Here is a 26,901-nt window from a genome sequence, read left to right as displayed (position 1 = left end):
CAGGCACTCACTTTGCACAGAGCTTTCTCATACCCAAATATTCGTGAATAATGTGATATACACATTCATTTGGTATTTCCATTTCAATTTACGGTTAATCAAAATTATTTTGTGGATTTTTCAAAGTTTTTCGTCGGTAACAACCTCTTTTGGGTGTCCTTTGCGTTCACCCAATTGCGGTGCTCATTTCAGCACGTCTAAACTTAGCATACCAATCCTTGATGGTTGATTTTCCTGGGGCAGTATCCGGAAACTCGGCATCAAGCCAAATTTTTGCCTCAACTGTATTTTTCCCTTCAAAAAGCAATATTTTATCAATTTATTTTTATCAATTTCTTTCACAATAACAAAAGTTGCTTCACTCAAAGTGCTATAATTCACAAGCTAATGATCCCACAGCTGTCAAATTTATAAACGCATCTTTTGAAGGTTAGGGCTAATTAAAAAACATATTAATTTAATTATAGTAGAGCCATCTATGTATCAGGTCGAGGACTTTTCAATTGAGTTGTTAGATCTCTAATTAATAGCTTCAAACAGGAACGAGGTAATGGCGGCCCCTTCTTATCTTTTTGTTGGAAATCTTTTTAGCGTGTTGCAGCCGCACTTAATATTCCTATGGACTCTGTGACTAAAATTTCTCAAAATAAAAAAATATTATGTTGCATTCAATGAAAGCACAGCATCTATATACGAAGCAGGTGACGAATCAAGATCACTTCGAAGACCGTTGGGAAACATAGGATTTAAATAGTATAAAAATCACCTACAGGAGCTCCAATGGAACTTCCAGACATTTCAAAGGAATAAAATTTTTAAGAGCATATAATAAAATTAAGGGAGACTTGTTTTTTCAATTTGTGTACAGACACAGGTATTTCTAATTGGAACATTAGGCCATCCTTGGCAAGAAGCTAATAAAAATAATGTAAAGAAAACAAAAGTTGATGAAAAAAGGCAAAAGTTACAACAATATTTATAAATTATTTTGTAAGTCATAATATTTTTTAATAATTAATTGCAAATATTCAAATTTGGCCAATTAAGAATTAGATTGCAAAACATAAATTGGATCAAATTAAACTGTTATAGGATGCGGAAAAGAACTATTACAGTAGATATGTAGGTCGAGAAGGATATATATATAGGAAGAACTGTTTGGATATGCGGAAAGAAGGGTTGTCTACAATAATACCCTTCGGTTTGGATGAACTCTATCACATAGAAATTGACGGAGGAATTGTGAACTAGTGTAGGATTGGAAATTAACAGCTTAGTTATTTTCTCGAATACTGACCCAGAGTGTCAGCGAGAAAATTTTCTGGATGGGGGATTATGATACAATGCTGACAATACCAAGACAGGGTGATGAGAGTGAAAACAACTAAAAGTGAATATATAATTAAGGTAGAGTAGCTGTAGAAAATCGGTTTGTAGAGTGTGAAATATTTATGTGCATAGATATATATGTTCAGAATATATATGAACGTTGGGTTAAAATATAGAAGATAATGAATAATAACGGTTTTGGTGACACGGCAAATGCATTAGGGGGAATGCAGTTATTAAATCTAATTTTATCAAAAAAAAAACAGAGGTAGTAACAGAAGCAACTAAGGAAAAATACAAAAACCAAACATAAAAAGGTAAATAGGTTCTCTAATCAAAATAAAATACATTACTTAGATGAAGAATTATTAATTATGCGAATTAAGCCTCCAGGGGAGACTATAGGTGGTTTGGAAAAGAGTCGAAAGAATGTAAATGTAATAAAATATCTCTAACCTAAAGACTATTCTGGCCGTTTTATTTACTGTAGTTTAAGTCCTTCGATAATATACGCATTAGATGTACTAAAATGTAATTACATTCCATAACAATTACATAAATAAATTACATTCCATACAATAATTTCATTATTAAATAAAATACAAAAATAAATTACATTCCATAACATTTTTTTAAAATTATTTTATATATATTAGAATGTTGTTATATGTCGAAGCTAAAATAAACTAAAATGGGTAAAATGTCAACGTTAAATGCGGCAATATTGCACCGTTTTGACGTCATATATTGAGATGACGTGAGCTCACTGCCACTTTGGATAGACCATAGCATAGAATCTATAACATCTAACCGAAAAACGTTTTCTATATCGATGGGTCGCGGTAGAAGTTTTAAAGATGCATATCCTCGAGCGAGGACGTTAAATCAGGATAATGCAAAACCGCGGTCCTGATAACTCCCGATCCCGGGCGCTCGGCCGGGATCGCTTTCCCCATAAATTTGATAATTTAAAAAAGCAGGTCTTGCCCACCACCGCTGCCGCCGCCGCCGCCGAAGGATTTACATGGGACCCCGGGATAAATTTATATATATTGAATTTTTTTCGACGCACAATGAATGGGAGCAGGGCCGGCGACCGGATTTATTGCCCCATGAACCCGGTCCGTTATACATTGAATGCGGTTGAAATTTTTTAAAGTCACGTTCGGGATCGTTCCCGTGCCATGCTTGCGGTTCGACAACGGGGCAGGAGAAAATTGAACTACAAATTACGTCGCTGTGTGTGCGTTGCGATCTTGCGATATATATATCTATCGCTTTTTACGTGTAACGGTCTGCAGGGAATGGACAATTAGAGATTGAATTATTGAAGATTTATACTGGTTTGTTCATTGTTGTAATCACAATTACAAATCAGGTTCATCGATCAAGATTGTCGGAGAAAACATAATCACGAAATCAAATTGTAATCAGAGATCGGATAGTGGTCCAAACATGAACGCAATCCTTTAATGTAATAATTCTTATTCTATGATATTAGCGTTACATTGAAATTATCGCAAAATATTCGAGAGTCACAACGGTAACCAAATGAAAGTAGTATCGCCAAAAAAACGGAAATATACGAATTCTTTCTTATACTAATTTTGACAGAGCAAAGGACAGACTTAATTGTTTGAATCTCTATGGCATAGAAATCGGTTAATTTTAACACATATTAATTAAACAAACGTAAACTGCAAGCAAGCAGAGCTACCTTGGACTTTATAGTATTTTTCCAATATTTTGTTTAAATTAATTACGTAACATATTATATATACTTAGTAAATCTTAATTTACAAATTAATGTATTACTACTGTTCTGTTGTACTTGCATTAATACACAAAATAAGACGAATACGGGGTAAATACATCAGTATGTATATCCCAAATTAAAATAAAACTAAACTACTGCCAAAGTTAAGCATATACTTATGTACTAAACAAGTTCGTGTAGTTTGGTTCGCTTCGATCTTCTGATTTCCTGCGTGTTGTCCAGTAGTTGTATTGCTTTCACATTGCTGTGACTTAGTAACCTTATTTCATTTGATTTTGAGGCCATTGTGCAGCTTTTCGTTGATTAAGTAACGATAAGCATTGGCAATTAATCGTAGAACTTGCATTGGTTTTTGGTGCATTGGATTACTATTTGGTTTGGATGTTTTAGTGCAACCCCATATCTGCACCCCAGTTCCAAATTGGTGTTATGATACTGATGAACCAATATCTTTGATTTGAGGTCAAGTTGAGAGTATCTTCCAACTAACCAGTACAGTTGCGTGACTCTGAGTCTAATCTGCTCCACTTTTTGTCTAACATGGTAATTCCAATTTAACCTCAAAATGTATGCTTTAGTATTTAATTAATTTTGCTTGAAGAATCAAGTATCAATTTTGTCATTTCGCCGCAACGCAAGATTAATATGGACATATTTGGCGCTATTAAGCTGAATTTTCCAGTCTCTAGGCCATTTGTCTCAACATCTCTCCATCAGTCTCAACTCCAATATAAAAATAGTAAAAAAAATTAAAGAAAGCCTTTTCCAAAGGTTTTTTCATAATTTTTTCATCGCTCTGATATCACAAACAGGACTAGCAAGTAAAAATAAGGCTGCAGTATCTGATTGAAAACGAACTCTTGTATAAGATAATTGAGATATAAAAAATAGATACAATTAATGATAATTTAAAGGTTCACTCGACATTGATTCCTCAACATTAAGCTCCATACCTTCTTTACGGAATATAATTCATTAATTTTAGTCGTTTTAGAAGTGATAATTTCGATATAGATAACAAACAATGTTCTAGACTACTGAAAAAAACGCAAATGTGGGATTAGAAGCTCATACCAAATGACCCAAAACCTAAGACATAAGCAACTAAACTACTTAAGTTCGCCATTAAAAGAAGAACAATCGTTATGCAAGTAGAAATGCAACAAAACGCAACATGACATAGTTCTATTAACAACTCATCAATGATATATATCAATATCCTTTTCTATTTATAAAACTGTTAATAATTACAGAGTGAGACAATTAAATTTAAATTTAAAACTAACCTATATTTTTGGTATTCGAATGCTAGAGCCGATTCTTCTGTGTCAACATGGATAGAAATTATTTAAAATGCTATGCTTAGGACAAGTTCTATACTTTTGCTTTGACATCGTATTAAAAAAGTTACACAGAAGAACATATTCAAAAACGCAAGTAATATAACATCAATAGCAGATACTCTGAAAGTGATAATTAAAGATTGAGGATGATGATGATAGATTAAATTACTGTTAATCATTTGATAGGCTTATTTGATGCTATTGCGAGGAAGTGTAGCAAATTTTATAAAATATATATGATATTGTAATAAGAAAAAAAATTAATAAAAACATAAACGAAAAAAAAACTTAACTTAAGTTTAATACTAAAATCCATATTTCAATTTAATCGATAATTCATCAAATAATAATAAAAACTGCAAACATGCAAAAATAACTAAAATTTAACAATACAAATCTATATATAAGAAATTAAATTAAAAATATTAATTGATGATAATAATTAATTGACATTAAATGAGTACCTCACCTGAATAAAGTTCTCTCAAAATAAGCAGATAGTCTTACCTGAAAAAGAAAATACAATTAAATTAAATTCTATTTGTAAATTATTTTGCTAGTATATTATATAAATATAACATCTGTCAATTTGTGTAACTATGTAGTTTCATAAATGACAAATAGGTCAAACAGGGCCCATGTTTAGACAAACTGTTTACCGGCAAATCAGCTGAACATTCCATATGCAGATTGCGGTCAGGACCGCAACTATTACATTAAATCTAAAGAGCAAATCTCCTCGTCTATATTAAATCCATTTTCTTCTCAATTTGAGTATTCATTAAGAAGGAGAGTCAACAGTAGCATGTCTGCAAAATATAATGTCTGTAAAATATCGATCACAGAAGGTACACTTAATAATAATAATAATAATAATAATAATAATAAGATATATATATATATATATATATATATATATATATATATATATATATATATATATATATATATATATATATATATATATATATTATATATATATATATAATAATATATATATATATATATAAATATATATATATATATAATATATATATATATATATATATATATATATATATATATATATATATATATATATATATATATATATTGATATATATATGGATAAAAAAGAATTTCACGTGTTGATAAAATATTGCTTTTTGAAGGGAAAAAATACAGTTGAAACGAAAACTTGGCTTGATGCCGAGTTTCCGGACACTAAGCTGCTAAGTTTAGACGTGGTGAATTGAGCACCGCAGACGGTGGACGCCCAAAAGAGGTTGTGACCGACGAAAACGAAAAAAATCCACAAAATTATTTTGAATGACCGTAAATTGAAATTGAATCAAATAGCAGACACTCTAAAGATATCAAATGAACGTGTATATCATATCATATATATTGTATATCGAAGATGATTAAGAGTAATAAATCCGAGTTTTTGCGTCGATATGTGACAATGGATGAAACATGGCTCCATTATTTCACTCCAAAGTCAAATCGAAAGTCATTTGAGTGGACTGCACACGATGAACCCGCTCCAAAGCGTGGGAAAAGGCAACAGTAGGCTGACAAGGTTATGGCATCTGTATTTTGGGATGCGCATGGAATAATTATCATTGACTACCTTGAAAAAGGAAGGACCATCAACAGCGACTATTGCGTAGCGTTATTGCACCGTTTTAGGGCCGAAATCGCCCAAAAACGGCCGCTTTTGAAGAAAAAGAAAGTGGTGCTTCACAAAGACAATGCACCATGTCACATGCCAGTGAAAACGATGGCAAAAATCCAAAAATTGGGCTTCGAGTTGCTTCCTCATCCACCGTATACTCCAGATGTGACCCCCAGCGACTATTTCCTGTTCTCGGATCTCAAAAGAATGCTCGCTGGGAAGAAATTTTCGTCGAATGAAGAGGTGATTGCCGAAACTGAGGACCATTTTGAAGCAAAGGACAAATCGTAAATGGTATCGAAAAATGGTATCGAAAAGTTGGAGGGTCGATATAATCAGTGTATCAATGATGAAGTTCTTACTGTGCATATTGCTGCCAAACACCGTCATATACCAGGATGATAATGCACCCATATACACAGCCAAAAAGGCTTAGTCTAGGTCTAAGGCGAATCAGAATATCATCAAACGTCTTCCCTGTCAGCACAATCACCAGACTTGTTAGTTATGGAGAATTTTAGAGCAAAGAGTGAGGAGTAGATTTCCATCTCCAACATCATTGAAGCAATAGGCGGATTGTTTGGTGTAAAAATGGGACCATATACTATTGGAGTTAGTGAGATACTATTTCACCAAGAATTGTAGCAGATTAATAAGCAAATTGAGGCTTAAGGCCTTATTAATAAATAAATTTTGTATATATGGTAGTTGTTTATAACATTTTCTCTATCCTCTATATAATAGTCGTTTTTTGTTAAACATTCTGCAACACTAAATGAAGATTTTAATACTAAATATCAAAAAGGACGCGAATAACATTCAATATGTCTGAAAATGTAAAATAAAATAAAAAGCTTTATAAATTGAGGAGTAAATATAAACGTATACCGTTTCAAAGGCAGTAATAATTAAAATTTCGTCTTTTTTTTCGTAAATGTTGCAGCGTTAAGGCATAATACCTCGTTAGGGCCCGGAACCGTTTATCGCTACCCGCCTCTGTATTTTTCCCTTTTGTTTCAAACTGCCGACCCCGGGATAGATAATTTTATACGTTTATGTCGTGACTCCGAAAATAAAGTTGCATTTTTAACTTGCGAAAAATATCCGACAAACGATAAAAAGTTTCAATTCGAGTTTATAAACTGCCGAAGTTCGTCGGACTGTAACTGCACGGGATCTTCCAAAAGAGGTACTAACTAGGGACATAAAGATGTGCTTTCCGAAGGTGATAGAGACGTTGCCGGAAAATTCGGGAAAACTTTACCGTTCCGCAATCACAACACGATTTCCGTTTTCATATCTTTTCTTATTGTTTAATCAGGACAAGGCGCAATTCCGGTTTGGAGTGCAAGAACTTTTGTTGTTGATAAAATAGCTTCGAGATAGGATAAATACTAAGTGAAAACTCACAGTTTTTGATACCTGTGACCTTTATGATTTTGAACTTTTACTCAAGTTAGGCTGACTTTACCAGAAAAATGGCAAAAGGTTATAAAAAATGATAATAATATCTGGTGAATGTATATTGTACCAATTTTTTGACACAAATGTATTTTTGATATAACAAAATGATCATAATACATGCCAGGACCTAATAACAGGTCAATTGAAAATTTCCCAGCCTGATACATAGATGGCGCTACTAGAATGAAATCCATATTTTCTTTAGTTAGCCCTCAAAAGGTACATGAATACATTTGAAAGCTGTCAGATCACGAGTTTGTGAATTATAGCATTTTGAGTGAAAATGGTATCGAAAAGTTGGGGGGTCGCTATAATCAGTGTATGTTGAATAAAAAAAACTAATTTTGCTAAAAAAATGTGTTTTACTATGGTAGGCCGGGGACTTTAAAATTAAATATCATACAAAATATTCTGTAGAATTAATAGAACAAAACAATGTACTAATAAAATGTATTGAGACAATATTTATTCTAATTTTCATGATATCACACAAAAGTTAAACAAACATTACAAATAGGCATCAAAATTATTTCTTACCTTATTTAGTCATTGGTTACCAACATCTACAAACACACACTAAGTCTTGCCCCTATAACTGCTCTGTTAGGAATGTAAAATTTTACAAAATTTAAACACCGTTTAGATGCTCCTGCGTTTTTGTTTATAGTTCAAGGCGTACCGTTTTTTGCTAATAAAAACCTGTTTACTGATAAGAGGTGTTTGGTTCATATATACTATTTGAAAACATTCTTCTGTATACATGTATATAGTAGTACAACATATTTATTTATTTATATTTTTGAATTTATATATATATATATATATATATATATATATATATATATATATATATATATTATATATATATATAGTCTATTTAAAATAAAAATGAACAGGATGTATTGCCTATCCCAATTTGTTTTAAAACAACATTTTTATATATAAATGAATATTTTCCTTCTCTTTTTAGTCTAGTTAAAAAGACATACAGGGCTATTTGATACATTCGAACCTGCAACCGAATCAACCAAAAGTCGTGTGGAGTCGGCTTGGTGGCGCAGTGGTAAAGGAAATAGGATGGCCTCCTACTGTTGCAATAGCCGTGGGTTCGAATCCTGCTGGGGCATGGTCGTAAATTTATGTTTGTGCTTGTTTAATATTTGAGATTGTCCTAGGCAAAAGTGTAAAATCCGACAAGGAAAATGATCCCAGTCACTCCAGGTCACGCAGAACATGGTTATTCTAGTATTTTAATAATATACGAATTTCTGAGTTGGTCACTCACTAGTCGGTAGGCTTAATGCCGAGGATTATGGTTCGGAGCCCACGTTAAATAGCAGGTCCAGTATAGATAACCCATAGTTGGTAAAAGGAGACTTTAAAATATGTAAAAAAGTCGTGTGGTTGTCTGCAAATTCTTTACAACTTTATAATTACAGGTTATAAAATGGAAAACACTGTTTTGGTGCTTTGCTTGTTTTGATATATTAATATATAATAATAGATGCTTGTAATAACTCTGACTGACCATACTAAAGCCTTTAGAGAGTCTCAGTCAGAAACAAATGGTGCGTAAATATATAGTAATTCCCAAAAACTAAATGCGTATATGACTTTAATATTTAGTATAATTTACAACTACCTTAATACATTTATCCTAACTTAAACGGCTATTATTTGACGGCCCTTCATTTGATGAAATGTTTTCCACGAACGAATTATTTGGGCAACCAAGAAAACCGTCTATCGGAGCTAAATCTGTCGAATAGACTAAATATACAAACAACTCATATTTTAATTAATTAATTTTTTAGCACGTTTTTTGAATCGTGTGCGTTGCCTTGACGGAGAATGATTTTCTTTTTAAGCCGGGTTTTCTACGTTTGGTATGTTGGTTCTTAGCTTCTTTTTTGGTTCAAGAAAATTAGATTTATTGACTTATTCTGTAGGGAACAACGAATAACATATATCATTTATTTTAGTGTTTAAAGCAACAACTTTTTAATTAAGGTAGTATTTTTCAAATATTAAGTAGATATTATATACGTAAAAAAAATCTCGAAGGTATCCAAATGAAATGATGAATAAGGATAATAAAACTTCCAAAAAAGCTGATGCAGGATAGACAAAAAAGGGGGGTTTAGACTGCAAAGTCTGGCACGAAAGAGCTTCGATTGCGTAAAACAGCACGGAATTTTAGTAACTGTCTATAAATTCCGACCGGCCTTACGTGAGATCAAAATTCGTCGTAAAAGTAATATCTTTAGAAGCGCAAGTACCCAATATTATAGCAAACGAGAAAACGCGTCAAGATCAATGAAGCATAAAGGAACTTGAAAGATTTAGAGAAACTATCCAAACGAAATGAAATGTTTCAATAAAATAGTAAAACTGAGACGAGATGGCTTAAAATTCTCAGTAAGAAAAGACCTCAAGTAAAAACATTTTTACTGTTTAATATTACTGGTACTTAATTATAAATGACTTTCACGATGGTTAGAATACCGAGTTATCTAGACTGACGTATACTGAAATATTCCTTTTTTACAAAATTATTGCTTGTATTAATTTTACTAGTGCTATTACAATATTGCAAGAGATAACTTTGATAACTAACTTATTAATTTAGTGTGTTATAGAAAAATTAACACCACTACGATGATACAGCAATATTACCAGTAGCAGAGACTAAAAAGAGACCAACCCAAAAACTTCAATCTAAAAACTTGATAATGTTGACATCAGGACTAAAATGTTGCGAACTAAGTTAAATAAATTAAAATTAAGACACATAGACATCACAAATAAAAGGATCATACCGTGTATTCATTAACGATATTTCCATTTCCAGAATTTTACTAACACAGTTAAATATCTTGTGCGAAAATCCAATCGTCCTCAAACACAACACTAGATGATTTCGTGGAAAATAGCATAGTTATAGTTACTTCTTGGCATGTTAAATGAAACATTCCTTAGTCGTCAGATATGGTCTCTTAATGCCAAGAAAATATTTAACTATTTCTCGTTACTGTTACGTTATTGTTGTTAGTGATGAAGCACTTCGAATTTTCTTCACCAAACTTCTCCAAGTGAAATAAGCAGTAGAAAGTGATTTCAGTACTGATTGTAATATTTCTTTTCTTCAATATTGGAACCGTTAATGTCTGTTTGCATCCTGATTCCGATTTGGTGATCATTTCTGCAATATTAATTCCTGAAGAAGTTGTTGAATCCTGTAGTGAGTAATGATAGTACAGCTGAATGTAGAATTCACTCTCGTACAACGATATGAAGATTCCATCCACTATTTTAATGTTGGCGTTAGTAGATTTACTGAAGCAATGTTATAAATTGGACTGTCCTGCAATATTCCTGAAGCTCTCAGAAGCTTTTGATTGTGTATGGCATTTGGGAATATGATACGATATGTTCAAACTGCTGTCGTGGAATTATTATCAACTGCTGGAGTCATATATCTTCGAAAGAAAATGTCTTGCATGAAGGGGCATTCTTAACTCTTAAACCTTTCAGCTGGAGTTCAACAATGTAGTATCTCCAGAACCACACCTGTATTTACTCTACATTTCTGACATCCAAACAACAAAAGAAAGAATACTTGAAACATTTGCAGACGACACATTTATTATGACAAAATATATATCTCTGTCTAGGGTTGTAGGAATGATTGTCAACAATATCAAAAATAGGCTAGAATAGAAAATATAGCTTAATAGCTCCTAACCGTCATGTTAACCATTTGAAGGATGCCTGATTCCTCAAGTATTAACATTCGAAATTTGACTTGAGGATTTGTTAAAACGGAAGTATTACGTTAGGTCAATCATATTATGCAGATCAAACTGTACTGGTTAATCGGAAGACACTCTCAACTTGACCTCAAATCAAAGAGATTAGTTTATTACTCAATCATAAAGCCTATTAAGGACCTAAAACATCCAACCAACTAGTAATCCAGCACTACCAAAACAATGTTCTACAATTAATTACCAATGCTTATCGCTGTGTAACCAACAAAAAACTGCACGACGAAGTTATCCAAGAGTTGGCCTTAAAACATGAAATAAAGTTATTAAATCATAGTTATATGGAAGCAATACAGCTACTGGACAACACCCAGGATATTAGAAGATTGAAGCGAACCTAACAAGAGCTTGTACAGTGTAAAGTGTAATTTTAGCTTGAGTAGTTTAATTTTATTTTAATTTGAGAAACACATACTAATTAGTGTTGGGAACTATCGATTGAAATCAACTATCGACTGTTTAGTAACTGACTACTTTTTACTATCGATTGTTTTAATCGTTATTTTTGGTTCGTCTGATTTTACTTTTTTACAGTGACTGTTTCAGTCGACTCTCTTCAGTATCTATTTTCGGTCCGACTGATTTGGTTACTATTTACTATCATGTACTTTTAGTACACATGTAAAACAGTGTAAAAGTACTAACTGTTTCAGTCGTGTAATTTCAGTTGTTATTTTTGGATCTACTGGTTCCATTCGACTGATTTTTAACGTTCTGCCTTTGTCGTCCTAGCAGCGATCTTGAAATAAATGTACCCAATTTATGCTTACATAGATTATATATATATATATATATATATATATATATATATATAGTTTTATGATTTATTATGATTATTATTATGGTAGTTTGCTTGTAAATAACAATATATTCATAATATATTCATATATTTGTATATTCATATAGCTGCATTTTGGAACGACTGTTTTTAAGGCAATAATAGGTAATATTTCGTTTACTCTCTCAATTTTTGTTAAAAAATATTTCCGTTCAATAATAAATAAAGCATTTACTTTATTTAAAAAAGTTCTAGTAATTATTATGCGATCATTATGTCATGATTTTTTTTTCTATGATTAGGTATATGTTTAATTTTTATTTAGTATTTATAGTTATTGTACATCTTAGTTGTTTAGGTTTTGTTTAAGTTCTATTGTATTGTCCATATTTATTATAGTTTCTTAATTGAAAATAGCAATTAACATATTAAAATACGACAAAAAAATGTGGGGTATTATTCCATTCCACCGAAAAATTCCATTCCTTACAGATCCACAGAACATTCGAGTATAAAAGTAATTCTACTTAGTTGAAATTATTCACTGTATGTTAATAGTCTTCAGTAATTATATTTTTCCTTTTCTTTTTTAAGGTTAGTACGTGAAGGAATATATACATCTCCATCTCGCTTAAACTACCGTTTGGTTGGAAAATATAAGCACATATAAAATTAACTGCCCTAAGCAATTATATCCGTCCTTTCCTCTCTCACAATTTATACAGGAAAGGTTTTGTACATCTTCGCCTGACATCAGGAATTGAAAAAAAAAACAGTCGAACCGTACATTTGACTGAAAATAGTAATTACAATTTTCACTCGCTAGTTTTTTGACTATCGACTGTTTTCAATCGATAGTTTCCAACGCTAATATTAATGTATTTATCCCGTACTCGCCTTGCTTATGTATTGAAGCAACTAGAACAATAATAAATTAACATGTAAATTAGGATTGTAGTAAACAGATCTAATGTAAGACGTAATTAATAAAAATGTCCATATTTGATACTACACAAGACAATATTAAAACAAATGCCGATATTTTTAACAGAAACAGAAACTAAATGAACCTGAACATATATGCCTAATATTAATATAATATTAGGTATATTAGAGAACGGGAGACCAAAAAAAATTGTAATAACAGGAAAAATATTTTTTGCTATGACATACAGCCTAATAAATAAATATCAGTGTCACAGTTGGCCATCGCTCCTCATATTGTTTTAATGCCACATATTTTATTATTATTTTGGTTCGAATTCCAACAATTCGTCATTAATACGTTCGCCATATAAATTTAATTCAACACGATTTCGATGAGTATATTGTGTTTCTTGCAATAATAATGAAATATTGCGCTCTTTAAATGTTATATATGGTGGTCATATAAAATAATTGATGTATTGTATAAAATTGCTTAGCAAGCTATATTGTGCAATATAAAATTCTGTTAATCTGGACATAAGCGTTAAAATTGATATATAATTAATTGACATTTAGTGCGATAAATTAAAGCATGTTATACATATCAAAATAAAAGCGCCATTTGTTTTGTCAGTTAATAGTGGAATTTCTCGTGCAGTAACCTTAAATGCATAACTGCTGCCCGCGACTGACATCTATAAATAGACTAATGAAAGAATTTGATCAAGATCATAGAGTAATAGAGGCTCGGTGCAAAGTTTTGCTTTGCCCAACATCCAGAGGGCACCATAATTGGTAATTTGATTGGTCAATTTAAATTTCCATTATAGGCGTCTGTAAGAGAAATATTTTACTGTGAAGACATTTCATTGGCTCATTAGTAATGTTTGGCACGTGACAGCCTTGACGTCATGTTTAATTGACCAATGAAATTTAGATAAAAAACAATGTTTTTCAGAAATAAATTTATTAAATAAAATAAAAATAAAAATAAATATATCTATAAAATACAAATATTTTGGGACATTGCAAATAAAATTTATCTCTTCCGTCTTTTTCCTTTTTCATATTTGTTTAGTGCCATCAATTTAATAGGATCTATCAGACGTGGCAAAATCGGTGAATAAAATAAAAGGAATAGCTCAAAGACCTACTGCCAGTATTTTCATTTCGTCCCCGGTTATTATAGAATATAAATATTTAGCGCCGTCATGTTCATCCTCTTCACAATTACCTAAAGGCCAATGAGATGAAAAAAATTAACTTATGTTCAGCGCTTCAAATGATTTCTAAAACATACTAGCCGAGGATGTATATTCCCGAATCCACGAGCTAGATCAGAAACAAACTATCTTGGTTAAGTAGCCTTAAGCAAATATATTTATTTGAATAGTTACACTTAATTTTCTTTAATGGAATGAACCCCTCAAGGTAGTTATTAAATTGATGACACTTTAACAAATTTGTTCTTACTTGGGTAATAAATTTTACACCAAAATTCCTGGTGTATAGAATATCGGTCAATCCGCTTTTAATAGATTTGCATTCAGAAGCCATTATTTTATTTGAGCTGCAACTATTGATCCAAGAAGAAAAATATATGGCTATTTGCATAGCGTTTTTCGGAAGGGTATTAATTTCTAAAATAAAAAAAAATTGATATTTATATATATGAATAAAGTTACAACAACAAAACATACTGTAACGATCATAATTTTTCTTTGATACTTAATCCAATCGGTTTGGGATTAATTTTAAACATTATCAACCATTTTTAATGAGAGTCAAATACTTCCTCGAATGAAAATATTCTACATTTCTTTAGTATCTATACATCCGGGTACACAACATTACTAATTCACTTTACCTTTTGTACTACCGACTTATATATACTAGTGAACTAATAATTTAATGTCTAAACGCACTATTCCATATGTAAGTCATACTGAAAATGGCGCTCAAAATAAATAAACAACAAACGTACCATAGAAACGAAGTGAGCCAATCAGATCCCCTCGGGGCTTATAACGTAGCGATTAAGGCAAGTAATAAATTAAAAGTAGCGACATCTAGATGTTGGACGTCGCGAAACATTTCCGAAAAAAGTGATATTCGAGTGCCGATTAAGCATTAATTTTGTGAACAAAATCACCGAAATAAATAATATAATAATAAACGATGGGCAAGTTAAAGAAGACAGTTGAGTATTCTAGTTTTGAAAACCATTCAAATAACCAAGACTAACATTAACAATCAACTTCATTCTGAGTTGAATAGATACATTGTCTAGATATTAGATATAATTACATGGGTATTTAAGAGGCAACTTGTAATAAAATCTACTAAAATACAAAAGATGATTTTTCCAGATATTTTTTGCAGTTAAGATATGTGATACTCTTGAAGTTTTCACCACCCCCAAAATCACCTTAAGCTTTCCGACAATATAAGACATCGTCAATAAAATACACCGTATACCCCAAATATTTTTATCTTTATTTCAGTAGAAGAATTATGTAACTATGACTTTGGTATTGTATTTTCTCTCTATATTGTTTATTTGTATGTATATTAGTTATGAATTATATTGGATTTTTTAAGTACTACTTCTATTTATTATTCAGTCACTTATTGATAATTAAAGCATTTACAAAAATTGAAGAAAAGTGTTCATTAAAAAGAAGTGAGACAAAGTAATTTTAAGCATGACATGGTCTTGCCCGCAATATAGTTTTTCTGACGCGAAATTCAAATGCTGCCAAAAATATGAAAAATAGTGACTATCAACAATTAATAACAAATTATTGGTAAATAGCAAAAATCCACAATATACGATTTGTTTCAAATATCGTGTCTAAAATACTTCAATCTGCCTAGCCTGTGAAATAATGGGTTTGCGTGACATAATATGAAATGGAGCAGATAACTAGGAGTGGTCATTGATAATGGTGAAGTGCGTGGGAGTAAAAGTGGGATTTCTCACTTCTTTACGCAAATTAACCTGTAAAAGAATTTATTATGGGACAGTTTTAATTTCAGATATCATTTACAAATATACAAATATCAAATTCAGATCAAATAAATGTTTTCTAGTTGCTCTTATTATTACTTCTTCGTAATACATATATATCATATTGCGTTTATAACGCTAACTATACGTAATACCGATGACAATATATAGATATACGTAAATAATGAAGTAACTAAATAAGTGTAATAAAACAGACATAACAAAACATAGAGGAAGTATATTGAAGAGTAAATTAAACCAATAAAATACAAAATAAATTAAATATAACTTTGTAGGCCAAGGATTTCAAGAAATCTAAAAGGCTTGAGTAAGTTTTCCAAAGAGAATAAGTCTGGTATACGTGGAGGAAAGTTGATTTCAGATCTTTGTGTAATCAAAGGAGTATATGCTGAACTAGGTACGAACAATCACAGCAGGAGCGGAAAGGAGGGGGTACTACCAATAAACACGTCCTATGCCAGCCGTATTTTGTTGCCGCATCTCAAGCATCAACAGTTTCATGGTACTACAAATACAATCACTGATACGCAAATTGGTTTGACGCGTATTTGGCAGTGAACATGTCAAACTTTAAATATACTTCTTGAAAAACAACATTGTATTGAAACAAATCCTCTTATATAATTATTATTTCAAGTGTTTATATATAGTTTATAAATTAAATAGAAATATGTTCATATAGATGCCTGCATACCAAGCATAACCCGGCAGGGATCAAATTAATGGAACGTGAATTGATGACAAAATAAATAATCAGAGATAAGTGAATAGCCATCTAATTATAGAAATTAGTAGCAGCAAATATAGAAATATATATCAACGTCGATATTTTTAACACATTTACATATTGCAATTTACAGTTTTTACTTAATTTGTCGAATTAGAGTACTTACATAGACATACCAACCAAGCATCATTTCTTCAAATGAAATTGTTGATGCAAAGTGCTTGCATGTATCTTGAACAGCAGTATCTATTCGTGAAAATACCAATTATCAAAGTCTCAATGTAAAGAACGCCTAAATCGGTGGAATTGCTTTTGCAAAGACTTATTGGAATATAACCAATATCAAAAATTCCAAAAGGAGGTTAATAAAAAACAGTTACCACACAAACTTAGTAAAATTTCTGTTGCATTGTTACAGCTAGTGTGGAAAAGGATTGGATCACTGTCAAAGCATCACTATTTTGATACGAAATTGTCATATTGGCAGAAAGATGAGAAAGATGTTCTATATCTTGAGTTCTCTCTATTTTGAGTAAGATATATTTTGCACCAACGTTGGAATTTTTAAAGTGACAAAATTATTAAAGTATTTGCAACAACCTAATATAACAGGACAATTGAAAAGTCCCCAACTTGACACGTAGATGGTGCTACTAGAATTAAATCCATATGTTTTTTGAATATGATTTGATGAACACGCTCCAAAGAGTGGGAAAACGCAACAGTCGTCTGGCAAGGTTATGGCGTCTGTATTTTGGGATGCGGATGGAATAATTATCATTGACTACCTTGAAAAAGGAAGGACCATCAACAGCGACTATTACATAGCGTTATAGCATTTGAAGAAAAAGAACGGCTTCACTAAGACAATTCACCGTTTCAAAAATCCATGAATTGGGCTTCTAATTCCTTCCTCATCCACCATATTTTCCAGATCTGCCCCCCAGCGACCATCTTCTGTTCTCAGATCTTAAAAAAATGCTCGCTAGGAAGAAATTTTCGTGGAATAAAGAGGTGATCGCCTAAACTGAGGCCTATTTTGAAGCAAAGGACAAATCGTACTACAAAAATGGTATCGAAAAGTTGGAGGGTCGCTATAATACAGTGTATCACCCTTGAAAAAACTAATTTTGCAAACAAATGTGTTTTACTGTGGTAAGCGGGGGACAATTATAAAATTTTCAACAATTTTCAATTGACCTATTATAAACCGCAACATATGACAATAAAACTATCAAAACTATGAATGCATTTCATTTTTAATAATATGTTTTCTGTAATTACTGTTTTCCTGAGCTTATATAGGTTTTAGAACCGGCTTGTATAACAGAAAATTATTATGTAACTTCCGTTAATTACATGTTCTTATATTTCCATTAAAGTGTATTCAATATACTCTTTAAAATAAATAAATAAAATTCAACAATAGATGTTGTTAGAACGCAATTATATTTTAATTATCTATGAAGTTTACGAAAAATGTACGTTTATTTTCGTATAGTTTAGGGGTTTAGTTTATTAAGCCATTTAACTGCTTTATAATATTGGTGCCATGGGAAAAGAATTATGACCTGAGACAATATACAATATCGTATTGTATCGAATATCTGGTGAGGCCAGGTCCATAGTAGGAAAGGCACCGCGGGACATAGAAAGCATATGGCTAGCAAAAGGCATGTCGTATGGGCTCGTTGTCGAGTGCTTCGGATAATGGGGATGCAGATACCAGGGGTAAACGAAAGATATATGAATCAGAGCTACGAAAAAAATCAGTGTGAGGCCAGAATTAAGTAGAAACCAGAAAGAAATAGTTAAAAACAAAACAAGAGTAAATTTAGAACAGAAACAAGCATCAGTTAAGAAAAAGAATCAAGAATCCGTCAACAAAAAATCAAGAAGCCTATCGGTGATCTAACTCGCAAGATCAGAATCCCCGTTTAAAGAAACACGCACAGAACAAGCTCATAGTAAACAGAACGGTACAGTTCTTATCAGTCGATTGTAGTCGATTGAGTACTTCGGTCTGAGGACGGAGTCGGCTTTAACAAAAAGGGGATTAGGATTTAGCAAGTCATTTTTAACTCATTTTATAATTCTCTTTACCATACCTATAATTTCGATTAGATTTATTTAGATTTTATACAATTTCTATTTCACTTCTTCTACTTTGCGCATTAATCAACACTCAACAGATATCGTTGATCAATATGCATGCAAGCACTTAGCACAATGGAGAATTTATGTTGAAATCTTGGATAGAAAATGTACATGGGTGAATGTATAGATTAGTATTCATATAAAATCAATTAGTTAATCATAAGCTGGCTTGATAGCGCAGTGGTTAAAACGACAGGACAGTCCTCCTACTGTTGCGATAGTCGTGGGTTCGAATCCTAGTGAGGCATGGATTAAACTTTAAGATTGTGGTTGCAATTATAAATGTCTTTATAGGCAACAGCGGAAAATGTGAAAAGGAATAACTATCCTAGTCACGTCAGACCCAGGCCGGGTAAGACTGGATGTCTTCTTGGATGGTCTCTAAGATGGTCATTTCGAATTCGAAGTGCTAGTGCGAAGTACCCTGAAAGACTACTAGTGCATCACAATGCACTCGCCAAACAGTAAAATGTGCGCGATGACAGTGAAGTGCGTAGGCTCAAACGCAAACTACCATACGAACTGATTAATAGACACATATAGTGAAATTTAATAAATTCTAGAATAAGGTAGAATAGTCATTAGAGTAAGTTAGGATATATTTTAAAATAAGTTAGAATAGTATCTAGAATAAAATTTAGATTATAAGTTGTATAGCAGATCAATTACTGAAGTGATCTTCTACATGTTAGGATGGTCATATTATATATCGGAAATCATACAATAATACTTATTGTCCACAGGCAGATTGTTGATGTTCTAAGAGATTAATCTAAAAAAAAATGTTGTCACTCGCCAATCGGTAGGCTTAATGCCCAGGCCGTGGTTCGCAGCCCACATTAAACTGTCGGCCCAGTCCAGATAAACTCTCGTCGGTAAAAAGGAAACTTTAAAATATATCGAAAAAAGTAATTAATAACATTTCCATCTTCAATCCACCAAGTCGTCGATTTTTCCCCTACAATTTCCAATTTATCAGTTCGGAGCTCGAGATACAACGATACACCTCCAATCTCGTATAATCCCCATCCCAAAGACCGGAACATTTTTAAAGTATCATCAATATCCGTCAGGTAAATCGACTTAAATCCCCACTCCACTAGACCCCCGCCCGCCCGTCCGAATAACTCGAACCGTAATTAACAAGAAAATACCCGGTAAATAATTCAGACCCGAAAACAAAAATATTTCCGTTTTACCGGCCCAGTTTTTTCCTCGTCGTTCCCGTCTCTCTCTCCCCCGGCACCCTCACCCGCACTTAACGTTCCGCGCTCGCCCTACCACTCTGGAAGCGTAAAATCGAAACGCCCTTGTTTGGGAGATTACTTGTTCTTTTTTAGCGATCATGCTATTAAATCTCAAAACGTATGTACATATTACCGGGAGCACAAGAGGGGGAATTCTCCCCCACTCGAGCGAAGTGTTGAGTCAGCTGCGAATGGTTTGTGACATGGAATGTGCAGGTGTTTTTTTGTATCCCGGCTATTTTATGGTCCTCGCTTGTACGAAGGAACGTTTCTAGGTAATAATTTTCGGGCTCTTTTATTTTCAAACCTTGGAAATGAAGAATAGAAACGTGCTTTTATTTAGGAAATACAACTTTATGTTAGACAAAAACAGAGCAGATCAGACACAAAATCAAAGAAGTATATTTGGTTTATCAGTGAATTATAAAGCCTATTTGGTTTATGAGTGAATTATAAAGCCTATTTGGACTTATGTGGTGCAAATATGGAGTTGTATTAGTATTATAACGTTGCCACAATAAAGTTCTTCGATAAATCATATATCGCTACGTAACCAACGAAGAGCTGCACTATGACCTCGAAAGCATGCAAAAAATTACTAAATTGCAACAATGTGGAAGCAATACTGCCACTGCACAACATGCAGGAAACCAGAAAATTGAAAGAAACCACACAAGAACTTGTATAGTGTAGTTGTGTTACTCTTAATTTTAACGTAAGTGGTCTAATTTAATTTTAATTTAAAAAATACATACTGATCAGAGTATTAATAATCCCACACTAGTCTTGCTTGTGCATACTGATGCAAGTACAACAATAGTAAAAAACTAAGAGTACTAAGTACACTTAATCTGAGATTAATAATAAAAAGAAAACTTATTTTAATGGTTCGAAACTGTTTTGTGATTGATGTTTAGATCTATAGTGATGCCGTGAGAATTAAATATTTCAGTCTACTTCCATATTTTAAAAAAATTCAACGGCTTCTACAACGAATGACCAGCCATGGCTTGAACAACTCATTACTATAAATAACACGCAAACTTGCTCGGTATTTTCCCGTTTTTTTAATTAAAAAAGCGAAATATAATGAAAATGACCTTCTGGAATCAATCTCCATTAGCCATGACCAATTAAACCTAGCGAAGTGCTGCTCTGCAAGCGAGTGCCCCATTGATGCGAACAGTTGATAGTTGGACTAGGAAGGATCTGGAGAATATGGCGGGTGTGATAATATGTCCCATCCAAGTGCTTTCACCGCTTCCTTGACCGGTTTTGCTTTATGAGACGGAGCCTATTCTGGATGTTTTCGTTTCATATTTATTTGTTGTCGGTAGCGACAACTATTAACTGTTTCACCAAGTTTCAAGAGTTCGTAAAAAAACTACGCCACTCTGGCCCTATCAAATACAGAATTGTTTTGCGACCCAAACGATTTGGCTTTGGAATTTATCCGCCGGCTTCGCCAGGTGATGACTATTTATAATAATAAATCCAATTTTCATCAGCAGTCATTATTCGATGCAGAAATTACTTTCGATCATACCTATGAAGCACCATTTTACAGACGATTTTTTTATTTTCCATTTGTCTGTCATTCAATTGATGTGGTGCACCCACCTTACCATCTTTTTGATTTTCTCTATTGCTTGTTATCGGTCGACAATCATTTCTTAGATCACAGTTAACGCCTCTGATTATTTTTGAGTTTAGGTTGGGTTTTCGCCCAATAAGTCTCGCAGTTTCGCATCTTCAAACTTTTTTAGTCTATCAGAACATATTTTTACGGTTAAAATGTTTTTAAGTTAAACCGTAAATTTCTACCAGCAAACGATAACTTTCAGCGGCACTTTTCTTTTGATCAAATAAGAGAAGTAACGCTTGCTGCAAATGCACGTTTTCAGGCACGAAACTTGACATTTTCAAAGAGGCTTAAATCTACGACTGTGTTACTTTCGCAACATATAACATGTATAGTTTTGAAGCTTCATGTCAGTAGAACTAAATCACGTATAGGTAGACCATAACATTGCATTGTAGGAATGTTTTTCTGGTCGGTCGGTCGAATTGTGTGACTGTCGATGCGATTGTTTGTCCGAACACTCATTAGTATTTTTGGAAGGAATTTGTACGAGAACTAAACACACTGGTTGAAGAAATACTTGTTTATTTCGATATTAAATGATACATGTGGTCGACGGAAGAATGGACAGGATATTAGGTTAAGGTGAAGGAAGTACGGTAGCGCTGAGGAAGTGGTACTGTTACAAGGGGGTAGAGAAAAGAAAAAAGAGCGAGACGTCGTCGTGGTGGTCTTTTATAGTCGGAAACCGCATGGTATCAATCCACCGGCGTTGCCAACCTTTGAACTTGCTGTAGGTGAATGCGTGGTGGCCTAAAGGGCCGTAGCGGTCGCTACAGCATACTTAAACCTGCGATATCTCTTACCTTGTCCTATTACCTTACCGGTACATCTTGTACATAATTGTAGCAAAAACTCTAAATGTAGTTCTGTAATGGTTAATAATTTACATATTTTTAAAACTAGTTATAAAGTATTAATAAAAGGTAACGAATAACAATTAGAGAACATAAATCTTCCGCTATGCTGAATAATAAAATCCGTTATAATTCCCTGAAACATCGGCATAAAAAATTCGCAACCTCGTCCACAACGCGCCAACAACGTCAGAACGACGCGAATTACATTCGTGGGACGAAATAAAAATATTCCACCGCGAAAATATAGCAGCGACGGAAGCTTCCCGCGCTACCCTCCATGCATAACGCAAAATATAATAGAAGCAAATTTAGCGGGCACGTGACCGCTACGGTAAGGTTATTTAGGATTTAAACATTCCTGCTAGATGTTGCCTCATCTCGAGGAAAACCACTTACTGTGCCGAATAAAATAATATCACGTAGTGGAGATGAAAATATTTCGGTTTTATTAATAACAATAAAGTTTGTCGTTGAAATGAGTGTCGTTTTTCAGTGGTGAACTTTAAGTGATCATATCTCAATTAAAATTACGGAAAAAATAGAGATTTAATTTTACAAGCAATTTTAGAGAAATGTTGCCCAACGTCAAATATCTAGATCTCACTATTTTGAACTTATTACTTGTTTTAATCGCTATGTTAAGAGCCGCGAAGGCACGTGATTGATAACTTCGTTCCTATGGTGCTTTTGTTTTTATTTTGGGCGAAATTTTCTGAACGCCATGATCATGGCCCGTGATTGAATTATAATCAAATTTATTTCGTTATAACTAGTGTTGGAAACAATCGACCGAAATCGACTATCGATTGTTTAGTAATTGACTACTTTTTACTATCGACTGTTTCACTCGACTGTTTTCAGACGCTATTTTCGGCCCGACTGATTTTGTTCTATTTACTATCAACTATCTCAGTCGTCTACTTTTAGTTACTATTTTTGGTTCTACTACTTTCATACGACTGATTTTTAACGTTCTGGCTCTGTTGCCCTAGCCGCGAACTTGACAAAAATGTACCCAATTTATGCTTACCTAGATTTGTATGTAATATATATAGTTTTATGATTTTTTTGGTAGTCTGCTTGTAAATAACAATATATTGTATATTAATATAGCAGTATTTTGTATATTAATATAACGATATTTTTCAAGATTGTTAATGTAATGGAGTAAAAAGATTAAGTAAATTACTTTTGATTGTTTTTTTGGCAATAACAGGTAATATTTCCATTACTCTCTCGATTTTTATTAAAAAATATTTCCGTTCAACAATAAATAAATCATTTACTTTTTTTAAAAAAGCTCTAGTAGTTATTTTGCGATCATATTTAATTATGTCATGGATTAGTTTTTTTTTCTCTATGATATATGTTTAATTTTTATTTAGTATTTATTGTTATTATACAATTGTATATCTTTAGTTTTTAGGTTTTGTTTAAGTTCGATTGTATTGAACATAGAAAAAGTACATAGTACATAGAACATAGTACATAGAAAAATTTCATTCCTTTCTACAGATCAACAGAACATTCAAGTATAAAAGTAATTCTACTTCGTTTAAAATGAAATTATTAATTGCATGTTAATAGTATTCAGTAATTATTTTGTTCCTTTTCTTTTTTAAAGTTAGTACGTGAAGGAATATGTATGTCTGTCTCGCTTATACTACCGTTGTAAAATATAAGCACATATAAAATTAACTGCTCCAAGCCATTATCCCCGTCCTTTCCTCTCACAATTTATACAGGAAAGGGTTTGTACATCTTCGTCTGACATCACGAATTAAAAAAACAGTCGAACCGTACATTTTATAGTAATTACTATTTTCAGTCGCTAGATTTTTGATTATCGACTGTTTCGACTGTTTTGCGACTATCGACTATTTCGACTGTTTTCAGTCGGTCAACGCTAGTTATAACGCATATTCGTTCTAAGAAGTATAACCTGGTAAACAGAAACCATTATTTAGGCATGGTTTGAGACGTTGTTTTCCATCGGTCCTGTAAAAAATCCCAAATTATTTGGATTAAGCATGTGTGACGTGTATGATACATAGGGCGTTTATATATATATATATATATATATATATATATATATATATATATATATATATATATGTATATATATATATAATTGTATATATATATATATATATATATATATATATATATATATATATATATATATGTATATATATATATAATTGTATATATATATATATATATATATATATATATATATATATGTATATATATATATATATATGTATATATATATATATATATATATATATATATATATATGTATATATATATATATATATAATTGTATATATATATATATATATATATATATATATATATATGTATATATATATATATATATATATATGTATATATATATATATATATATATATATATATATATATCTGCGTTTATATAAAATGTCTTCAAACGTGACTATACTGGAAGAAGATTTGCATCGCAAAGTCAATCAACATTTGAATGGTAATAAATTGCATTACATTTTAAATATATGATTATTAAAGCATCCATTTTGATAAGAGGTTATTTCATTTAAAGATATATATTTTGGTTGAGTATCCAAGTCAAAATATTATGGCATAAGGCCACTTAACCAAGACAGTTTTGATATTTTTTTGGATCTATTACAAATCATGGAGTCAAAAATATACATGCCTCAACAATTATATAAAAAAGTAGTCAATTACTAAACAGTTGATAGTTCCCAACGCCACTAATAACGCTAACGCGTTGAAGTGATAATAATTACTTTTTTTTAAATTATTCCGCTTTGATGCCGATGTTGATGGTTCTTGTAGACACTTCTCATCGCCAGCCATAATACGTCATAGAAAACTCTCCTTTCTTCTCCGGTAATCAGTGAAACCGCGATGTTAAAACGCTACTAAATGGTATTTACAGTTAATTTGTGTATGTAAAGATAAGTTTTGTCAAAAGCAAAAATATAAGATAATAAACAGGAAAATAATAATTAAACCCATATCTGACTACAATTAATATTATTATTTATTTTAAACCTTTCTATATCTCATTAAACTCAAAATATATCTTTTATATACGATATTTTGAATATAACTAAAAAGTGTGATAAATAGATTCACAATCATTATTCATATATAATGAAAACCACAGTGTCTATATTTTACGAAGAAGGAAAATAAAACGAAAACTTTTACGATCTTATTCATAAAACTTTACGAACCCTTTGTAAAGGCTTTTATAAGTAAATTGATTGAAAACGGTATTCATAAACGTTCAATAGACTGAAAAAAACTCTAATAATGGTGTTATAAGTTATAGATGTCGTGACCTTACTATATTGGTGCTATAAGGCGTATATCATACGTAGATAGTGGATTTTATAAGTGAATTTAACTTAAGAAATATACGGGGGTACGTTGAAAGGAAATGCACACATGTTTGTATAGGATCAATGTTGAAATGCGATGGAACAACCTTAGTATCTTATGTAACGATAGCAATATGGTACTGGATATTCTAAGAAAACAGTGTGGTGTCTGGAGACATGCTAATACATTTTAACATATACCAATAAGTTGCCACTTAATTTAGTTAAAATAAAATATTTTTAATTAAAATATAAATAAATAAATAAAATTAAAATAAATAAAACAGAAATTTTTATGTTAAAGCTTACATCTTCCATAATTTGTATACCACTATGTATGGAACCACGTGTCGTCCACGTCCATACTGTCTTGTCAGGTGCAGTGGTTAAGGCGACATGACGGCCGTACTGTTGGGATAATTCGGACTCGAATGCTGCTGGGGCATGATTATTTGTTTGTGATTATTTATAAATAAGGCAATAGCGTAAAATTCGATAAGGAATATCATCCTAGCTGCACCAGAAACAAAGATAGGTGTCTTCTACGATGATTTCTTAGTAGGTCACTCGCCAGTAAGTAGGCTTGACGACCATGGCTCGGAGCCCATGTTTAGCACTACGTCCAGTCGAGATAAATACTAGTTAACGTAAATTATTTTTAACAACAAAATTGAACCGACTTCAAAAAATAAATAAGGAACTCATTAAATATTAAAAAAATAATCAAACTTAGATTTTTAGAA

The 26,901-nt window shown here is 32.1% G+C and overlaps 2 protein-coding genes across 2 annotated transcripts in view; both read right to left on the bottom strand.

The window, feature by feature from the left end:
* Positions 1-4,951, bottom strand: part of LOC143202779 (E3 ubiquitin-protein ligase mib1) — a 450,080-nt gene extending 445,129 nt beyond the window's left edge. Inside the window, exon 1 of the mRNA XM_076414575.1 lies at positions 4,919-4,951. The gene's annotated coding sequence lies outside the window, so the exon portion shown is untranslated. The remainder of the gene's footprint in view (positions 1-4,918) is intronic.
* mib1 (E3 ubiquitin-protein ligase mind bomb 1) overlaps positions 1-26,901 on the bottom strand; it is a 786,657-nt gene that overhangs the window by 211,558 nt on the left and 548,198 nt on the right. The window lies entirely within an intron of this gene.

This window comes from Rhynchophorus ferrugineus, unplaced genomic scaffold, assembly GCF_030347505.1.
Source record: "Rhynchophorus ferrugineus isolate W39M unplaced genomic scaffold, kcgeb_rfMv2 rfM9, whole genome shotgun sequence".
NCBI lineage: Eukaryota > Metazoa > Arthropoda > Insecta > Coleoptera > Curculionidae > Rhynchophorus > Rhynchophorus ferrugineus.
This window is presented reverse-complemented; position numbering and strand designations above follow the sequence as displayed.